The sequence below is a fragment of the Macaca mulatta genome, chromosome 4, assembly GCF_049350105.2.
Source record: "Macaca mulatta isolate MMU2019108-1 chromosome 4, T2T-MMU8v2.0, whole genome shotgun sequence".
Lineage (NCBI taxonomy): Eukaryota > Metazoa > Chordata > Mammalia > Primates > Cercopithecidae > Macaca > Macaca mulatta.
The window spans coordinates 182,777,648-182,796,734 of NC_133409.1; the positions used below are offsets into that span (position 1 = coordinate 182,777,648).

At 44.4% G+C, this 19,087-nt stretch overlaps 1 pseudogene; it reads left to right on the plus strand.

Annotated features, from left to right (window-relative positions):
- Positions 1-4,337: 4,337 nt before the first annotated feature.
- On the plus strand, positions 4,338-5,083 carry LOC144340597 (Parkinson disease protein 7 homolog pseudogene; annotated as a pseudogene).
- Positions 5,084-19,087: the final 14,004 nt, after the last annotated feature.

The following is a 19,087-nucleotide window of genomic DNA, read 5'->3' on the forward strand; positions in this document are numbered from 1 at the left end:
GTTGTAATTTGCTTGACGTTTTTCTCCAAGTGTCTTTACTTCAACATTTTCATTTGCTGTATAACCTTTTATATTTCTACTGGTAACACTCGAAATACTTACGTTCTGGTTAACCCTGTATTGGCAGACACGTTGTCAGAAACCGTTTGTCAGGTCCTGCTAATTCTGTTTGTGGGGACTTACCACGTGTGAGGCACACCATGAAGTGTCTTGTTTAATCCTCACAACAGCCTTGTGACACGTGGGCTAGGTTACTGCCATGTCCGTTTAGCAGAGGAAGGAATCGGGGCTCAGAGAGAGGTTGGTGACTTCTCTAAGACTGCAAGGAGGATAAGTGGCAGGACTCATGTTCACTGTCTGGCTCCATATGTCCTTGACTTCACCGCTGCTCAGCAGTTCCTTCCGGCGGGACATGCTTTCTGACATCCATCCACCTGGGTCACAGCTCAGAGAAAGTTCATCAATTCCAGAGGCTAATAAACATTAGCAACAAGGGAACCAGTAGTGCTTTTATGGCTCCAAGTGGAAGGTAAAGGCATAAAAACCCCATACCCAAATGAGGGAGTTCAAGGACTACTATTCCAACAAGTCAGGGGGGACTTCTTGGAAGAAAGGGGGATTTCAAGAGCTACTTGAGTTACAGAACACTGGTTTAGTGGGTAAGAGGAGATGGATGAATATGAAATAAGTTAGATGAAAACTGAGAGATAAACCAGGCCCTGGAGCAAGTTAACGAGGCAGCTGAGAAAACAAATGAGGGAGTTCAGTGTACTTTAATGCTCCGGTGGCATTTTGTTTTTAGCACATCCGTGTTCTTTGTGGGCCGGCATGGCTTCATGTGAGTTAGCTAAGTTGGCCTCACTTGAAATGGTAAAGAGCTATTAGAAATAATTGGTTTTACTAAGACTTTCTATATCAATGTACCATGAAAGTGGCATGTTCTAGAAATGATTTGGGCATTGCAAAACAAGCATCATTGCCTTAGGCCCAGCACTCTGACTCATTCTCCTGTCTCTGTCATCTTTGCATATAGATTTTTTTAAAGGGAAGAAATAGAAAAGATTATATTTTTATTCTGGATTTGGTACAAGGTGGTGGTGTGTTTTTCTGTTTTGATCACGTGCTATGGGATATTCTGCTATTAGTTGCATAAGAGTGTTGTGTAATATGTTTTCAGAAAAGTTACAAATTTTAACTAGTTTTTACATCAAGATTGTTTCTGAAATAAAGTCAAATATATTTTATGTAATCATAAAATAATTATGCATACACTGAACTTGCATACATTTTTGTCACTAAACATGTATCTGTTCTGTTGTAAAGATTTTCGTATAGATTTGTGAACTGCTCTGAAAGGTATATTTAATGTATCACACCTCAATTAGAGCAGCAGCTGTAATTATTTTAGCTTCGCTGTAAACACAGGCGGATGTCACTGTACACAGGGCCATTGTGTTTTTTGTGTGCTGATCTCATCTCATTTCTGCTTCCCCACAGGAGGATTGATTGCACTGAGATTTAGTCCATCTATGACTGGAAAGCCTTTTGTACCTGCCCAGGTTAGAAATACATAACAATAAACATCTTATGGACAAGACCTGGGTCTTTGGGTAACTTGTTTGCAGTTTGGCTAATGAAAGGCAATGGGATATCAGAGTGTCTTTCTCCTGTCTAGGCACATAAAATCCTAGACAAACTGGGCACTTAAGCTTGTCTTGTGCCTTCAACAGTGTTTTACCATGACTGGAACCCATTGGTTTTATTCTTGTGGTCATTGTTGATATTTTCATGGTTGTTATCATTATTATCTCTTCACATGTTTAAAAAAAGATTCTTGTACCACCTTCCCACAAACCCTCTAGCCAGACACAAATCCCTGAGAACCAAGACCACTGCCTGAATTCTAACCGTCAAAGAAGGCCCCAGAAGAACTCATCACAGAGTAAGAGGAAAACCTGGAAAGAATGGGGTCATGAAGTCACAGAAATCAAGGGAACAGCAAGTATTATAATAAGAATAAAGAGATTTTCAGCAAGGTCAAATAGTGCAGATGTCAAAAGGGTAAGTACTGAGAAATGGTTGCTAAACTTAGCATTTGGAAAACCAGAAATGACCAAGTAGAGAATGATAAGGAAGGAATCAGAGAAACATAATACTGTGAACCCATTCTCTTAACTGACAAGAACTAACCTCCTCCTCGAAGATCACAGAGTATCCTGGCCTCAAGGACAAAAGTGAAACTATTTTTTAAAGATCTCTTCTCTGCTACCTTTCTTATTAAATTCTATTCCTGGCTGGGCACGGTGGCTCATGCCTGTAATCGCAACACTTTGGGAGGCCGAGGTCACAAGGTCAGGAGATGGAGATCATCCTGGCCAACACGGTGAAACCCCGTCTCTACTAAAAAATACAAAAAACTAGCCAGGCGTGGTGGTGGCACCTATGATCCCAGCTACTCGGGAGGCTGAGGCAGGAGAATGGCGCAAACCCGGGAGGCGGAGCTTGCAGTGAGCCGAGATCACGCCACTGCACTTCAGCCTGGGCTACAGAGCAGGACTCCATCTCAAAAAAAAAAAAAAAAAAAAAAATTATCTTCCCTGGGTGCCTGATCAATTCTTGCTGCCCCTGCTTCTTTGCCTATTGGACTGTCTTATAAAATATTTATACCCAGCCCTTTCTTTTCTCCTGCTTACTGTGTTTCTCTACCTAGACAATACAGGCTCCTGAAACCAGGCCTCGCCTGGGTAGATGCACATGTCAGATGAACTTGGAATTGTTTTCTGCTCTGCCATTCTTCCTGTGCCCTGCTCTCAACTGACCTCCAAGCCCTTCCGTGAGCCGCAGCTTCAGCCATCAGGGAGCCTGGGGATGGGACTGCAGTGCTAGCCTAGGAGCTGGTGCCAAATAGCCCCTTAGGAAATACCATTGAGGGCTGTTGATGAAATAACGTTAGCAAATGTGTCAGATTATTTTTTAATCAAATACATAAAAAGTCAAATGGCTCCGCAGAGCTGATTATGAAAATGATCAACCCCTGTGTCTCCTTCCTTTGCTTGCTCCCTAAAGCCATCCACTTCCGTTCTCCTAGCCGCCATCCACTTCCGTTCTCCTAGCCGCCATCCACTACCGTTCTCCTAGCCGCCATCACTTTCCATTCTCCTAGCCCCATCCACTTCCGTTCTCCTAGCTGCCATCCACTTCCGTTCTAGCCGCCATCCGCTTCTGTTCTAGCCGCCATCCACTTCCGTTCTCCTAGCCGCCATCCACTTCCGTTCTAGCCGCCATCCGCTTCTGTTCTAGCTGCCATCCACTTCCGTTTTCCTAGCTGCCATCATTTTCCATTCTCCTAGCCGCCATCCACTTCCCTTCTCCTAGCCGCCATCCACTTCCGTTCTCCTAGCCGCCATCACTTTCCATTCTCCTAGCCGCTCTGAGTCTTTTGGTATTTACCTTGTGGTCCCCACCTTCACAGGTTTGTATTGCCACTTCTTAATTCTGTGGTTTTGAGCTCTATCATCTTCCTACAATAGAATATGAAAATTCAGCTCTCTTCTCTTTCATCCTCTCTACCACACACATACTCCCTTAACCCGTCTTCTCAGTGTGTTCTTTCTGATTAGACCAGCATCCAGTGCTCGCATTATGAGGCCTGTGTAGACGTCATGCAGTTCTCAGCCAGCCATATCCTATATTCTTTTCTTACTGTATTTTTTGTATCTTTTTATGTATTGTAATCATTTTCACACATCTCAAAATATCCTCCATCCAAGTTCAAATGTCCTTGCAATATATTCAAAAGTAGACATTTTACCAAGTTTGTCTTCTTGAACAACTTCCCTACAGATTTCTAGCCTGTCCTAGTCTAGGCTGGATGCCTGCTGGGTGGACATCATACTTGGCATCTCCTTTTGTAATCACCAACGTGGAAGTTCCCTTTGCCTGGATTGGATCAGCTGCTTCTATACCCCATGTCTTCTTTTTTGGTTTGGGCCCTCACGTGATAAAACTCACCCTGTAGTGGCTTCCTGAGAAAATAGTATATTGGAGGTAAATATTTTGAGACTTTGACTATCTGCAGAAAATCTTTACTGATAGCTTCTTGAGTATAGAATTCTAGGTTGGAAATCATTTTTCCTCAGAATTCGGAGGCTTTTGTGCTGTTGTCCTCCAGTGTCTCTTCACCTGCTTCTCTCTATAAATTATCTTTTCTTACTTTTCTGAAAGCTCTTAATGTTCTGGGTGTGATGACCTTTTGTTCCTGGTGATGAGTCTAAAATCTGTCGATTCTGGGAAGTTTTCTTGAATTATTTTTTTGAATCTTCTGTGCCCCTCTGCTCCAAGAAACCAAAAGATTGTATCCAGGAAATTGCAGCTACTGGAGAGAGAAGGAGGATTTTAGAAAAGAAAAAACCAGAAAAAAATCCTTGAATTCTGCCAAAATCGCAGCCTGATGTGGGCCTTTAAAACATGTAACATAAAAATGCCTTCCAAAAGAGCTCTGCTCATCCTGGCTAAAGGAGCAGAGGAGACAGTCATCCCTGTAGATGTCATGAGGTGAGCTGGGATTGAGGTCACCATTGTAGGTCTGGCTGGGAAAGACCCAGTACAGTGTAGCCATGATGTTGTCGTTTCTCCTGATGCCAGTCTTGAAGATGCAAAAAAAGAGGGACCATATGACACGATGGTTCTACCAGGAGGTAATCTGGATTCACAGTATTTATCTGAGTCTGCTGCCATGAAGGAGATACTGAAGGAGCAGGAAAACCGGAAGGGCCTGATAGCCGCCTTCTGTGCAGGTCCCACTGCTCTGTAGGCTCATGACACAGGCTTTTGAAAATAAAGTTACTTTACTTTTGAAGTTACTGCTTGCTGAAGACAAAAATGATGAGTGGAGGTAATTACACCTGCTATGAGAATTATGTAGAAAAGGATGACCTGATTCTTATGAGCCGGGGGCCTGGGACCAGCTTCACGTTTGCACTTGTGATTGTTGAAGCCCTGAGCAGCAAGGAGGTGGTGGCTCAAGTGAAGACTCCACTCGTTCTTAAAGACTAGAGCAGCAAAAAAAAAAAAGACTAGAGCAGCAAACTGTGATGATCACTTAGATACCGCTAGGAACTATTCTCACTGTGTTCGCTTTAAACCAAACAATGGTAGGTTAATGTGTTCAGAAGCTGCTGTCATTACTGCTTTTGTGAAGTATAGTTGTGAAGTCACAACTACACAGATTTCTCAACCTACAAATTCTGTCTATACATTTCTGAGCCTTGTTCACAGAACAAACAGGGCATTTAGTAAACTAAAAAATAAAAATAAAAAAATCACTGGCTGGCCCCTGAACACTTGCATGAGCCAACTTAGGCCGAAGACAAAGATTTTAACTGAGATTAAAGCTACCACTCAAGAAACACTGGAGAAAACAGAGTTTGCAGTTCAAGTCCAAGCCAGATAATTACTTGCTAAATAAAAAAGAAAAGAAAACAAGATCCAGTTTATCCACAATTTGTTCTTCATAATGTCAGGGATAAAATCCAAAATTACCTGAGGTATGAAGAACAAGGAAGATGGAACACATTTTCAAAAGAATAGAAAATCAACTGAGTCCAACCCTGAGATTATCTAAACGTTCGAATTATCAAAGGTTTTAATGCACTTATAACTAATTATCCACAATGAAGTAAAATAAAATGTTAGCAACAATTTAATAGGAGAAAGCAGAGACATAGAAACAATTTTTAAATGAAAAATTTAGAACCAAAACATAATTTCTGAAATAAAAGAAAACTACTGACTGGGCTTAAATAGCACAGTGATGATAACTGAGGAACTTGAAGATAAATCAGTGGATATTATTCAGTATGAAGAATAGAGAGGGAAATGTTTGGGCAAGTTTTGCAGAGACCTGTTCGATATAATCAAATGGTCTTAACACATGGATAATGGTGGTCCTAGAAGGCAAGCAAAGAGAGAATCAGGCAGGAAGAAATATTTGAAGAAATAATGGCTGGCGATTTCCCAAATTTATGGCAGATGCAAATTTACAGATTCATGATGCTCAACAAACAGCAAAAAAGATAAAGACAAAAAATGCCACACTGCCACAAACTGTTAAAGCCAAAGCTAAAAAACAGGTCTAGTTAGCAGCAGTTGAGACCACCTACTACATACAGGAGAACAACACTGGACTCAACTTCTGGCTTGAAATCAGAAATTATGGAGGCCAGAGACAGTGAAATAGGCATCTTTAAAGTGATGGAAGAAAAAAGCTGTCAATCCAGAGTTCTTCCCTTCTAAGTGAAGATATACTTTCAGGTAAATAAAGACATTTTTAGATAAAAGAAAACTAAGAGAGTTTGTTGTCAGCAGACCTGCACTATAAGAAATGCTAAACGAAGTTCTTCAAACGAAAAGGAAATGGTATCTGATGGAAGTGCAGATCCTCAGAAAGCAATGAAGAGCATTAGAGATGGTAAACCGATGGGTAAATACAGAATTCTTTCTTTTTGCTTTTTTTCCTCAAAGGTTTGATAATATATATGACTGCGAGCTCCAGCCACTCAATCAGTTGGCATGAGGTACTTACATATGACTGTTTAAAGTAGTATAGCATCATCCTGTGCGTTCATAGCCTATACAGATGTAAAATAAGGGAAAGGGGGAAATGGACCTATATTGTTGCATGATTTCTACATTTTACATGCAGTGGTAATATATTAAATGTAAAGGGACTGAAAAGTTAAGGATTTATGTTGTTGTCCCCAGGACAATCACTGAAACAATAATGTGGAGGCATAGAGCTAAAAAGCCAATCCGAAAATTATAATTGTTTTTAAAATAGTCGTGTAATTTTAAAAAGACATAAAAGGAAGAACAGAGAACAGATAGAAAACAACAGAATGGTATGTCCAAACACAACCATAGCAATAATTTCATTAAACATTAATGGATTAAGAATTTCAATTAAAAGGCAGAGGTTGTCAGGATGAATAAAGAAGCATGGCCCAACTATATGCTGTATACAAGAGATGAACTTTATATTTTAAAATGGCACAGATAGGTTGAAAGGAACTGGATGGAAAAAAAAAAATACACTATGCAAATAGCATAAAGAAGGCTGGAGTTTCTATATCAATATAAGGTAATGGAGATTTTAAGATAAAACGTCATAACAGATAAGGACTTTTCATAACTATAAAATGGTCACTCAGAAAGATATAACAATCACGTATGTATCTAATAACAAACCATGCAGATCATTAAAATACGTAAGACAAAATTGACAGGATTAAAGGAAAACTAGGCAGTGTCATCATTCTCAGATTGCAAGTTTTGAGCTCCTCTTAGCAGTTGATAGAACTAGATGAAGAAAATCATCAAAGACATAGAAGATCTGAATAATGATTGATATGCTGTGTCATGAAACAAATCTCAAAGAAAATTAAAATTTTCAAATTATGCAGTTAGTTCTCTGACCACAGTGGAATTAAGCTGAAAATCAATAACAATAAAATATCAAGAAAAGCCCTAAATATTTGGAAGTTAAACAGTGCACTTCCAAATACCCCAGGAATCAAAGAGGAAAACAACAGAGAAATTAGAAAATATTTGAACTGAATGAAGTTAAATAAAACATATCAAAATCTGAGGGATGCAGCTATAGGGTACTTAGAGGAAACGATTTGTAATATTTTATGCTATGTTAGAAAATAAAACAGATCTACATTCAGTGATCTAAGGTTCTATCTTAAGATCTTAACAAAGAAGAACAAATTCAACCCCCACCCCAAGTTAGCAGAATGAAAGAAATCATAAAGGAAAGGGCAGAAGTCAAGGAAATAGAAAAATGCATAAGCAATAGAGAAAATGAGATCAAAAGACACTGCGCTGGTTTCTCCTTTCAGTTGTCATCAGCTCTGTGCAGTGCTGGCAAAGTCATGTGGCCTCTGGCTGCATCTGTTTCCTTGTGTGTAATAAGGGTGGTTGGACTTACATGATACACAAAGTGCTCTAAAATGGTACTTGTAGAAGTAGAAGAGGGGTAATCATGGAATTTTTAAAAATAAGCGTGTTCTGGCCATTGCTCAGTAAACATGCTGAGCATATGAGTACATGAAGCCTTAAAGGCTGTGATCACTTCTCCAACTACTTATTTTCACAGTCTGTAACATCGATTACTTTGCATTCTGTTTTAACACTTGAGGAATGGATCCCATGGGCACAGATACAACTCACAGAAACAGGGTTGTTCTGCATCAAGCAAGAGTTTCAGACTCTGCAAACCAGAAGTTACAGGTCCCAAGCTTGTTATCTGTTTTACTGTCTCCTGAGGCCTTTGGATAATCATTGTCCTTGTTCTGTGGGTCTGTTTCCCCACATGAGTTGTCTTTTTTTTTTTGAGACAAAGTCTTGCTCTGTCACCCAGGCTGGAGTGCGGTGGCACAACCTCAGCTCACTGCAACCTTTGCTTCCTGAGTTCAAGCAATTCTCCTGCCTCAGCCTCCCAAGTAGCTGGGATTACAGGCATGCGGCACCACGCCCAGCTAATTTTTGTATTTTTAGTAGAGATGGGGTTTCACCATGTTATCCAGGCTGGTCTCAAACTCCTGACCTCATGATCCACCCACCTCGGCCTCCCAAAGTGCTGGGATTACAGGTATGAGCCACCACACCTGGCCATCTGCATTATTTTTAAGACTTAATCAGGCACTCAGCAAAGCCAAATTGTTTCCTGATGAAAATAAGTTCTAGTAAGACTGCCATTAGGGCCCATCCTTGATTTACCTCTTAGCTGTCTTTAAATCAGCTTTCTTTCTTGAAGTTACTTGGATTCTTAAAGTGACAGTTAAGAAAATGGTTTTAAGGTTCAGGAGGAAGCACGACACTAAAACCCTACACTTCAAAGGGAGTAAAGAAGCCCCTTGTTCCCTGTAGGCAGTGCTGGACATAATGAGATGCTCTCCAGACCAGGTCTGGAAAGGCGGCACACTCTGCTGCACCTGGCAGCTGTCGCAGGTCTGCTCTTGACCTGTGGCCATCACAGTCTAGGACTACCTCTTGAAGCTGTCAGGCCTCCTGGATCTAAGTCTCCTCCTGCCATGAATTAGGAAGTTAGAATAGGAGGACAGGATGTGGTGAGCCTAGTGTCTGGAGGAAAAAGCAGATTGGACCTGAGACATCTCCAATTTGCTGATATTTCACTCTTCTAGAACAAGCAGTGTTAACTTACCTTTTTGGCAAAAATACCAGAGAAGTGATGCTCATAACTTGAATTTAATCCCAAAAAACACTACACAGATTGAGGCACATTCTACAAAATACCCGACCAATATGCTTCAGAATTATCAAGGTCACAGAAGATAGAGACTTGAGGAAATACCCCAGATTGGAGACATGACAATTAAATGCAACGTGTGGTCCTGGATTGGATCTCGAACCAGAAAAAGGACATCAGTGAGCCAACTGGTGAAATTTTGATAAGATCTGTAAATCAGCTTATAATATTATATCAAAGTTAATTTCCTGCTTTCGATCATTGTGTTGCGGCTATTTGAGATATTAATATTTGGAGAAGCCGGGAGAGGAGAAGGAATATGGGAATTCTTCATTCTATTTTTGAAACATTTTTATGTCAAATTATTTTAAAATGAAATACTGTGTTTTAATTTTTAAAAAAGGATAGATGTAGACTAGAAAACTTTCAAAGCAGTGTATATTGGTGAGGAATTAAAATAAAAAATAAATCAGTAGGAGTAACTAACATGGAAGGGGGATTGGTGAAGCACACAAAAAGGACAGTGAATAGAAAATTCAAACTAAGAGGGTAAAAATATTTTCTAATGGATTAGCACAATAACAGCAATGAACTAATCTTTTCAGATAAAATAGATCCTCAGATTAGATCCCACCCCCCAAAAAATTCATCTATATGGTATTTCTAAATACATGCTATTTCTGGATCCTAAATAAAAGGACTCAAAAATTGAAAGCAAAAGAATGCCAGCCCTACCCCACTCCCACCACCAAGAAAAATGTTTGCTAGAGAAATATTCATGAAAAGAAAGTTAATGGTGCTAAGTTGATATCACGCAAAATATACTTATGGCAACATTTTATTTAGGAATATATTAAGGCTATTGTGTAATGATGGAAGTAATAATTTGCCAGGAAGATAAAATGATTCTAAACTTAGGTACATTTAATAATATATTAATAACTTCAGGTCGGGCACGGTGGCTCAAGCCTGTAATCCCAGCACTTTGGGAGGCTGAGGCATTAGGATCACCTGAGATCAGGAGTTCGAGACCAACCTGGCCAACATGCTGAAACCCTGTCTCTATTAAAAACCCAAGAATTAGCCAGGTGTGGTGACAGGCGCTTGTAGTCCCAGCTACTTGGGAGGCTGAGGCAGGAGAATCACTTGAACCCAGCAGGCAGAGGTTGCAGTGAGCTGAGATCATGCCATTGCACTCCAGCTTGGGCAAAAGGAGCAAAACTCCGTCTCCAAAAGAAAAAAAAGTAAATAATAATATATTAATAACTTCAATATATATAATTTTTTAATTATTGGGATTTGCAATCCATAATCATACTAGATTTTTAACACACTTCTCTCAATATTGATGGGTTAAGCAGTCAAAATAATTATCAAATGTATAGAAAATTTGAAAAGCACAGTTAGCAAGATTAATTAATCTGGCAGAAATTTGTAGAACCTTCTGACTTTAGTTGGAAGATTGACCACATTCTAGCCACAAACAAGTCTCAAGAAATAAAAAATTAGTATCGAATTCTCTGACCACAGTAAAATTATATTAAACACTAGTAACAAGAAGATAACTTTTAAAACCCTGCATATGTTTGGAAATTATTTTATTTTTTATTTGTTGTAGAAATGGAGTCTCACTATGTTGCCCAGACTGGTCTTGAACTCTTGGCTTCAAGCAATCCTCCTGCCTCAGCCTCCCAAAGTGGCTGGATTACAGGTGCGAGCCATGCCTGGCTGACATCTGGACGTTTTAAACCAGACTTCTGAAAACCACACAGGTCAAAAAAGAAACTATTACAAACACTAGAGAAACTGATATCTGAACAGTAATGAAAAATTTTATATCAAAATGTGGGATGCAGCTAAAGAAACACATCAAGGTAAATGTAGAGTTTAAGTGCCTGTGTTAAAGAGGAAAAGAGATTGAACATGAGCTATGCATGAAACTCAAAAAAAGAATGAGCTCAAAGAAGGTAGAGGGAAAGAGCTAATAAAAACCAATGAAACAGAACACAAAGATGCAATGGAGATGGTCAAATCAGTAAGGCCAATAGCTGGTTCTTTGAGAACATGCAAACAGAAAATCAAAATCTTGGGACCCCAAACTCATTAAGCCATTGGGAAAAGTTAACCTTGGGTTAACTGCCTCCTGTTTTGTCCCTAAGTAGATAGCTACAAAGATAGAAGGCCACATACCTCCCTAGGAGGCCCCCTCACAATTTTCTCACAAGGTACCTCCCTGTGGGCCCCAAGGTCTTTATCCCAAAACAATGTTCTGTTGAATTTCACCCTGACAACGTGAATTCACCACTTACCTTCACAGGGACGGGACAGAGGCGGACTGGACGTCATTTCTCCCTCACCTGAGACAAACGCGTGCGTGACTGCCCCCTCCACTCTGTCTCATGTCAAAAGCACACTTGCTGACTGTCCCTCTGCCCCCTTCTTTTCACGGGCAGCACATGGATTTATGGAGCCCTAATCAGAGCTTCGCAAGAAGGTGACCATATCCTCCCTTTTTTTTCTTTCCTCTTTCCTCTCCTGCCCATTGTTTCCATCTAACTCTTGAAGCCTTGATGCCCGCTTTAGAGAAAGCGTGGATCACCCATGTTCCTGTGGTTGTTTCTTTTTCCCAGTCACATCCTATCAAAGGAGAAAAAGAGGAGATACAGAAGAAACATTAGGAAGACGGAGGGAAAGAAGTAAGCCTATACCCGCTTTTGAAAATTAAGGCATTTCTATAATAAAACAGTTCCTGAACACAGCAGCCTGGGGACGGGGACCTCAGCTGGAGGATGGGCAGGACGTGCAACATCCAGAGAGAAAGCCTCTGGCGGCATCACCGGTTCTCACTCACTGCCATCCTGACCACACAGGAAACAGCACGGAGCCAGCCCTCCCCCAGCGCCCTGAGTCCTGTCAGTCACTCACACACGCTTACACACATCCTCATCAGAAAAGAACAAAATTATTTTGAGAGTGGGCACACTAAGATACAGAGTTTTTTCAGGTGTATTATCCTAGGTTTGACATACCAAGTCACAATACGAAATCCCATTGTGTGTACAGGCTGATGGATTATATATTATCCACGATGACATTTTGAATGACAAGTAGGTTTTGAAAATGTAGGTTCCTAATCAGACGTTTGGAAAATGCCACCGTTGGAGAATAAAACTGCTGCTGGTTCCCGACACACAAATGATGGTGTCCCCGCTGGGAGCCCAGCGCCCATGCCCTGCCCACACCTGTGCAGAGCCAGCCTCCCCGCAGCTTCTCCACAGGCTCGCCGAGGAAGACGGTGACGGAAGAGTGCCTTGGCGACTTGCGTTTTGCCTTGCTTTGTAGTTGTGTGTGTGTGTGTGTGTGGAGGGGATAATCCTTAATTTTGTCTGAGGAGTGGCTCTGCCGCCTTACAGTGCATTGGAGTGACCTGCTGGACTCACAGTCAAGTAACAGCCAGCCTGGGGTGGGGACCCAGGAGTCTGCACTTACCCCTGACTCTGGGTGGTCCAAGGTGCACCGAGGCTTGCGTGCCACGGTTAACAGCTCCAGCATCTGCGCTTCCCAGGCTGGGTCACGGTGCCCGTGGGCATGTGAGGACACTGAGCACGCACTGTCAGACACTGTCCCTCGTTTACATGGATTAGCAGCTACTCTCACCACAGCTTTTCAGATCTGCATAACCGTCCCCATTTTACACAGGTGGAAACGGCAGTAAACAGGCCAAATAATGCCCAAGGTCACGTAACTAGGTAGAGACAGAGCTCAGATTGGAACGCGGAGTCGTGCTCAGCACCCGTCCCCCTCACACCGTGCCTGGAGGTAGCACTGTTCTGCACAGCAGACACCTGAGTGGGAGCCCACTGTCAAAGCAGCCCTCACAGCAGAAGCACATGCTCAGGTCTACGGCACTCCACAGTGGGAACAGAGCAGCCCCAGGGCGCGGGCGAGTCCCAGGCCTGGAGGCTGGGGAGCTGAAGCGCATGTAGTTCTGCTCTCGGGGGTGTGCAGGCTCGCTGGGGGAACAAGGGGTGCCCCACGCGCTCCACGCCAAGCCGAAGTGCAGGCACCAAGCAGTGAAAAGGCTGTTGTCGGCCCTCAGCTTGCTTGCCATGGGCAAATCTATTATCACAAAAGAGGTGGGAAGCATTTAACCAAAGAAAGCTAGACTGACAAGTATGGAATGAGTTTGATTATTTTCCCCACTCCCTGAGACTTGTTTGGGTGTGAAGAAATTGGACGTGCCGGGTGTGCTACTCAGGGACCCCCATGGCTGTGAGGACAGCAAGAAACCACAGTGGGACTGTAGACGTTAACTGAAGCCAGGAGAGGGTGGATGAAACGAGGTTAGGACAGAACCACGAGGTGGACCAGGGCTGAGGGCAGATCATAGAAGACAGGGCTGTAGGAGGGAGCCGGGAGCACAGAGGCTCTGGCCAAAAGCAAAAGGAAAGAGACACATCACAGTTTGCTATTTAGAAACTGTCTTCAAACTTAGCCATTTAACCAACCCGTGTCCTAGAGGTTTTAGAAGGAAATCCTACACACCAGTTTCTCTACCCGCTGCCCCTGTATCTTCATATGCCGCCTAGTATTGATGAGAGAAATACTGCATTCATGGAGACACCAGGGGTGTGATGTCTATGTGCTGTTATGTAACAAGCTAATTATTCAGCTGTGCCAATAACAAAACAGATATCATCATGCACACTGATGCCCTCAACTCCTGCCCCGCATGTCTGCACAAGTGTGCCTATATTTAACCGTTCCTGCTCACCCTGACATCGCCTTTCACAGGCGTAGAATGCGGTGCTTTTCCAAGAACCTTCGTGTATAAGATTGTTGAGTTCCTGTGAAGTGAGCAGAATTAATATTTTTACATCTGGACTTTACCAAGGAGAAAGCTGAGGTTAGGAGACATTTAGTGCGTTTCTTATCATCACAAACGAGCTCGTGGCAGGAAGGCAAGGAAACCAAGACACACCGAGTCCCAGTGCCAACGCCGCTGGTCATGGGGATGAAGACAGTGTGTGACCTCAGGAAATCTCGCGGCTCCTGCCACTTTTCTCAGGAAAGGTCCTGGGACCAGCTTCTTGCTCGAGTGCTAAGTAAATGCCCACCCATGGGCGGGAAACGCCAGGGCCTTGCCCTAAAGAAAGGGAGTGGATTTTTCTGGAGAGCCTTGTTTTAAACTCACTTCAAAACTTACACATCCAGCCAGACGCGGTGGCTCACGCCTGTAATCCCAGCACTTTGAGAGGCCGAGGCAGGCAGATCATCTGAGGTCAGGAGTTCGAGACCAGCCTGACCAACATAGTGAAACCTGTCTCTACTAAAAATACAAAAATTAGCTGGCTGTGGTGGTACACACCTGTAATCCCAACTACTCAGGAGGCAGGAGAATCGCTTGAGCCTGGGAGGCAGAGGTTGCAGTGAGCTGAGATCGAGCCCTGCACTCAAGCCTGGACAACAGAGTGAGACTCCATCTAAAAAAAACAAAAAAACAAAAAAAAATTTACACATCCAAATGAATTCTACCCTCGATGTAATTTATTTCAATATGCAATAGTTGGTAAACCAACTGTGCAGACATCACCTTGAAGATATTCAGAGGTCTCCTAAATATGGTCCAGGTATTGGATGAGATTTAGAAGTTAGTTTTGGTAGGTGTGGGGATGGTATTGGGCCTGTGAGAGAAAATGACCTTGTTTTTAAAGCTGCCTGGAGATGTACAGGCTCGAAATAAGGTGGCACTCCTGCAACAGGATGGCAGCATTACGTTTATGTCGGTGAATTACACATCCTCAGTAGATGAGAGTTCTGCTGAATTACACATCCTCAGAGTAGATGAGAACTCTGCCACCTGGACATCAGAACACTCCGTCTCAGAGTTTACCTATTTACTGAATTTTCAGCAATGCCCTCAGAACCAGCGTGTGAACCCCAGAGAAGTGGAGTCGCATTGCTTTAGAGAATCCCCCCTGAAGATCTGAGCACCTGCCCGACGTCGGCCCTGAAAAGCTGCGCCATGGCCCATGCTTGTCGCCTCCCAGCACTCCCGCTTCGAGCTGGGACGCAGGAGACGTTGAGTGTGGAGGACCAGCGAATCCTGACACTAGGACCTGGCGGTTTGATTTCTTCCTGTGCACGGATCTTCAATTGTTTTATTAAGTTCCATGGTCAAGTCTTAGACCAAGGCTGCAACCAAGTGTCTCCAACCAGGCTTCAGGTGTAGATTCTACAGAGAGCAGGGCGATTCTCTGCCACCCACCCCACTGCCTGGGCCTTGCTGCATGGGACCGAGGACGGGCTCCCGACGGTGGAAAGATGGCCCCTGGCGGGACAGGGACAGCGCGGCTCACTGAAGAGGAGGACGTGGAGGCAGGTGGGCAGAGGTGAAGCCTGGCTTGTTGAGCACACGGCAGCGAGCGAGGTGCTCAGAGGTGTGCCTGGGAACAATCAGGACAATGAGGTGTTGCAGAGAATGCCGAAGCCGGTGACTGGAAACTACATAACCAAAGCATCTGTCAGGCTAGGCGGACGAAGCATCAGGCAGGGGAGTGTCCCTCCCCCACACCCCACCCTCAGGGATTTCTTTAAGGTGTGGAAGAGATTTTCTAGTGTAAGCTATCAGGGGTTTTTTTTCTCACTATTCAGGAAAATACCATACACTAAAGTTTCCTTTTTATAAGCAGCAACTGCGGAACTGGCAGCCCAGACATCCCCATTGCTGGGGGTGGGGCAGCCTCTGGGAGTGTGCAAGCCCCACCTGCAGCCTCAAGCCCCCCTCCCCCCCAGGGCTCTCCCACCCCTCCCCACTCCCGCTCTCCCACCCCCCAGGGCTCTCCCACCCCCCAGGGCTCTCCCACCAGGGCTAAAATGCGGTTGTTAAAAATCACGGTTCAGTAAGCATCACCTGCCCTGTCTTTGTGTCAGGACTCTGTGCAGTTAAACCCCCAGCAGTGGAAGGCCGCCCTGGCTGTGCACCGCCCTTGAGCTGGCCGCCCCACAGGCACAGGGGGTGGTTTGGCCGCTCCCTCCCCCATCGATGTGGAGGCCACCGCCCAGCCTTGGCACCCGGCGGGGCAGGGGGAGAGGGGTGCTGCTTGACACCCAGAGGAAATGCATCTGCAGCAGCCCCCCTTATCCCTGCTTTCCACGGTTTCAGTGACCCGCGCCCAACCGTGGTCCAAATCTATTAAGTGGAAAATTCTAGAAATACGTAATTCCTGGGTTTTAAATGGTGTACAGCTCTGAGTAGTATTATGAGATCTTGTGCTGAGATGTGATTCATCGCTTTGCCCAGGGGATCCACGAGGGAGGCGCTCCCTGCCCCTCAGCCACTGGGGAGCCCTGTCCCTTATCAGGCCGATTCTCCAGGTGGCCGTGCTTGTGTTCAAGGAACCCGTCTTTTCCGTAATAATGGTGCCAAGGTGCAAGAGTGGTGATGCTGGCAATTCAAATTGCCGGAGAGAAGCCATCAAGTGCTTCCTTCACGTGAAAAGGTGAACGTTCTTGACTAAGAAAATAATCAATAGCTGCCAGGCACAGTGGCTGACGACTGTCATCCCAGCGCTTTGGGAGGCTGAGGTGGGCAGATCACTTGAGCCCAGGGGTTTGAGACCAGTCTGGGCAACGCAGCAAAACCCTGTGTCTACCAGAAACACAAAAAGTAGCCAGGCAGGGCGGAGTGCCTGTAGTCCCAGGTACAGGGGTTGAGGCTGGAGGATGACTGAGGCCCACAGGTCAAGGCTGCAATGGGCCTTATTGCTCCAGTGCACTCCAGCCTGGACGACAGAGCCAGAGCCTGTCTCAAAAGAAAAAAAATGAAAAAATGTGTAAGCTGAAGTTGCTAAGATCTACCGTAAAAACAAATCTATTCATGAAACTGTGATGAAGGAAAAGAAAATTTGTGCTCGTGTTGCTATCTCATCTCAAACTGCAAAAGTTATGGCCACAGTGCCTGGTAAGTGCTCAGTTAAGAAGGAGATGGCATTACATGTGTGGGTGGAAACATGAACAGACACGTGTCCTGATTGACAGCGACTGGATTTAGGACTCTCCATGGTTTCAGGCATCCCCTGGGAAGCACATCCCCTTATTGATAAGGGGAGCCACCATGAAACTGCTCTCCCAGGCCCCAAATTTTCCATGTCCCACTGGCAGATCCTGTGAGAGAAGCCTCTACAGAGGCCATGTTGTGACCTTCGCACGACAGAGAGAGAGAGAGAGGAGGGAGAGAGAAGAAGGAGAGAGACAGAGAGAGACAGAGACAGAGAGAGAGAGAGAGAGACAGAGACAGGGAGAGAGACAGAGAGAGAGAGACAGAGAGAGACAGAGAGAGACAGAGACAGAGAGAGACAGAGAGAGAGAGACAGAGACAGGGAGAGAGAGACAGAGAGAGAGACAGAGAGAGGAGGGATAGAGAGGGAAAGAGAGAGAGAGGAGGGAAAGAGAGAGGAGGCGGGGGGGGGGGGAGAGAGAGAGAGAGAGAGAGAGAGACTCCCTGCAGACTTCACCAAGGCCAGGCCCTAATGAGACCCTGTTACACTTCATTTCAGGAACCCTCAACACCCTTTCATTTGTAAGAAAATCCTATAAATGCTTTCATTCCAAAAAAAAATGTGTTTATTTATAAAAATAGACAATATCTTTGATAACTCACCTTGCAAATGAAACTCAAGTAATTTTGGATGTTTTAAAACATGAAGATACTCATTTAAAGAACACACAAAAAACAAGTGACTGAAAAGTCATTAGGCATTCGGAACTTCCTAAGCATTGCAGAATTTATGAAACACTCCAAGTCAATGTCTCCAAGCACGTGGCCTTAGGTCAATGTAAGAAACTAAAATTCCACATTCTAAAACCAGACCTAAGCCCTCCTTCTTGGCTCAAAACAGAATTTCTCCTTCTCTTTGGACTGGTCTGCTCCAGCTCAGCTGGATGTAAAGCCTCCAATTTCCTTGCCTCCTACCTGATACTCTTTTTTTTTTTTTTTTTCTTGAGATGGAGTCTCGCTCTGTCACCCAGGCTGGAATGCAGTGGTGCGATCTCCGCTCACTGCAAACTCTGCCTCCTGGGTTCAAGTGATTCTCCTGCCTCAGCCTCCCTATTAGCTGGGATTACAGGCGTGCGCTACCATGCCTGCCTAATTTTTGTATTTTTAATAGACAGGGTTTCACCGTGTTGGCCAGGCTGGTCTCGAACTCCTGACCTCAGGTGATCCACCCCCATCGGCCTCCCAAAGTGCTGGGACTACAGCTACCTAATACTCTAATGGAAAGGCACAGTGAAGAGCAGACCATCACATTTCTGTTTATTCAGAAGTGAGTTTTACCAACGAGCAGGGTGCCTTGGAGATTGGAGTTGGAGCATCCACCGGCCGGGTAGGACAAACAGAAGCTGCTGTCCTCCCCTCTGTGGTTGGAGCAGAACCCAGGCATCCCAAGGCTCCTCCCAGCTCTGTCACCAACCTGCGGTTACCAGGCTCGGATTCGGACACCCATTAGTCATTTTGTGAAAAAGTTTGTAAACTGTAAAGTGTCCCACAACCATTATCTCTCTCTGTATCAGGCAGCTGGTCTCTTCCCACAAGAAGCCACAATAGAACTGTGTGCTGGCACTTTCACCCTCGGGGCGGGGACCCGAGCGAGGGGTGGGGACAGAGGTGTCTGGTGGGCACTCCCTGTGCCTGCACTATCCTTCCTGAATGGCTACAGGCTCCATGGCGTGCGGTGGACCAAGCCCCTCCGCTTCTCCCTCCGCCCTGCTTAGCTGCAGCTGGAGTTTCAGGAGCTGAAAGCCGCCGTGGTTCCC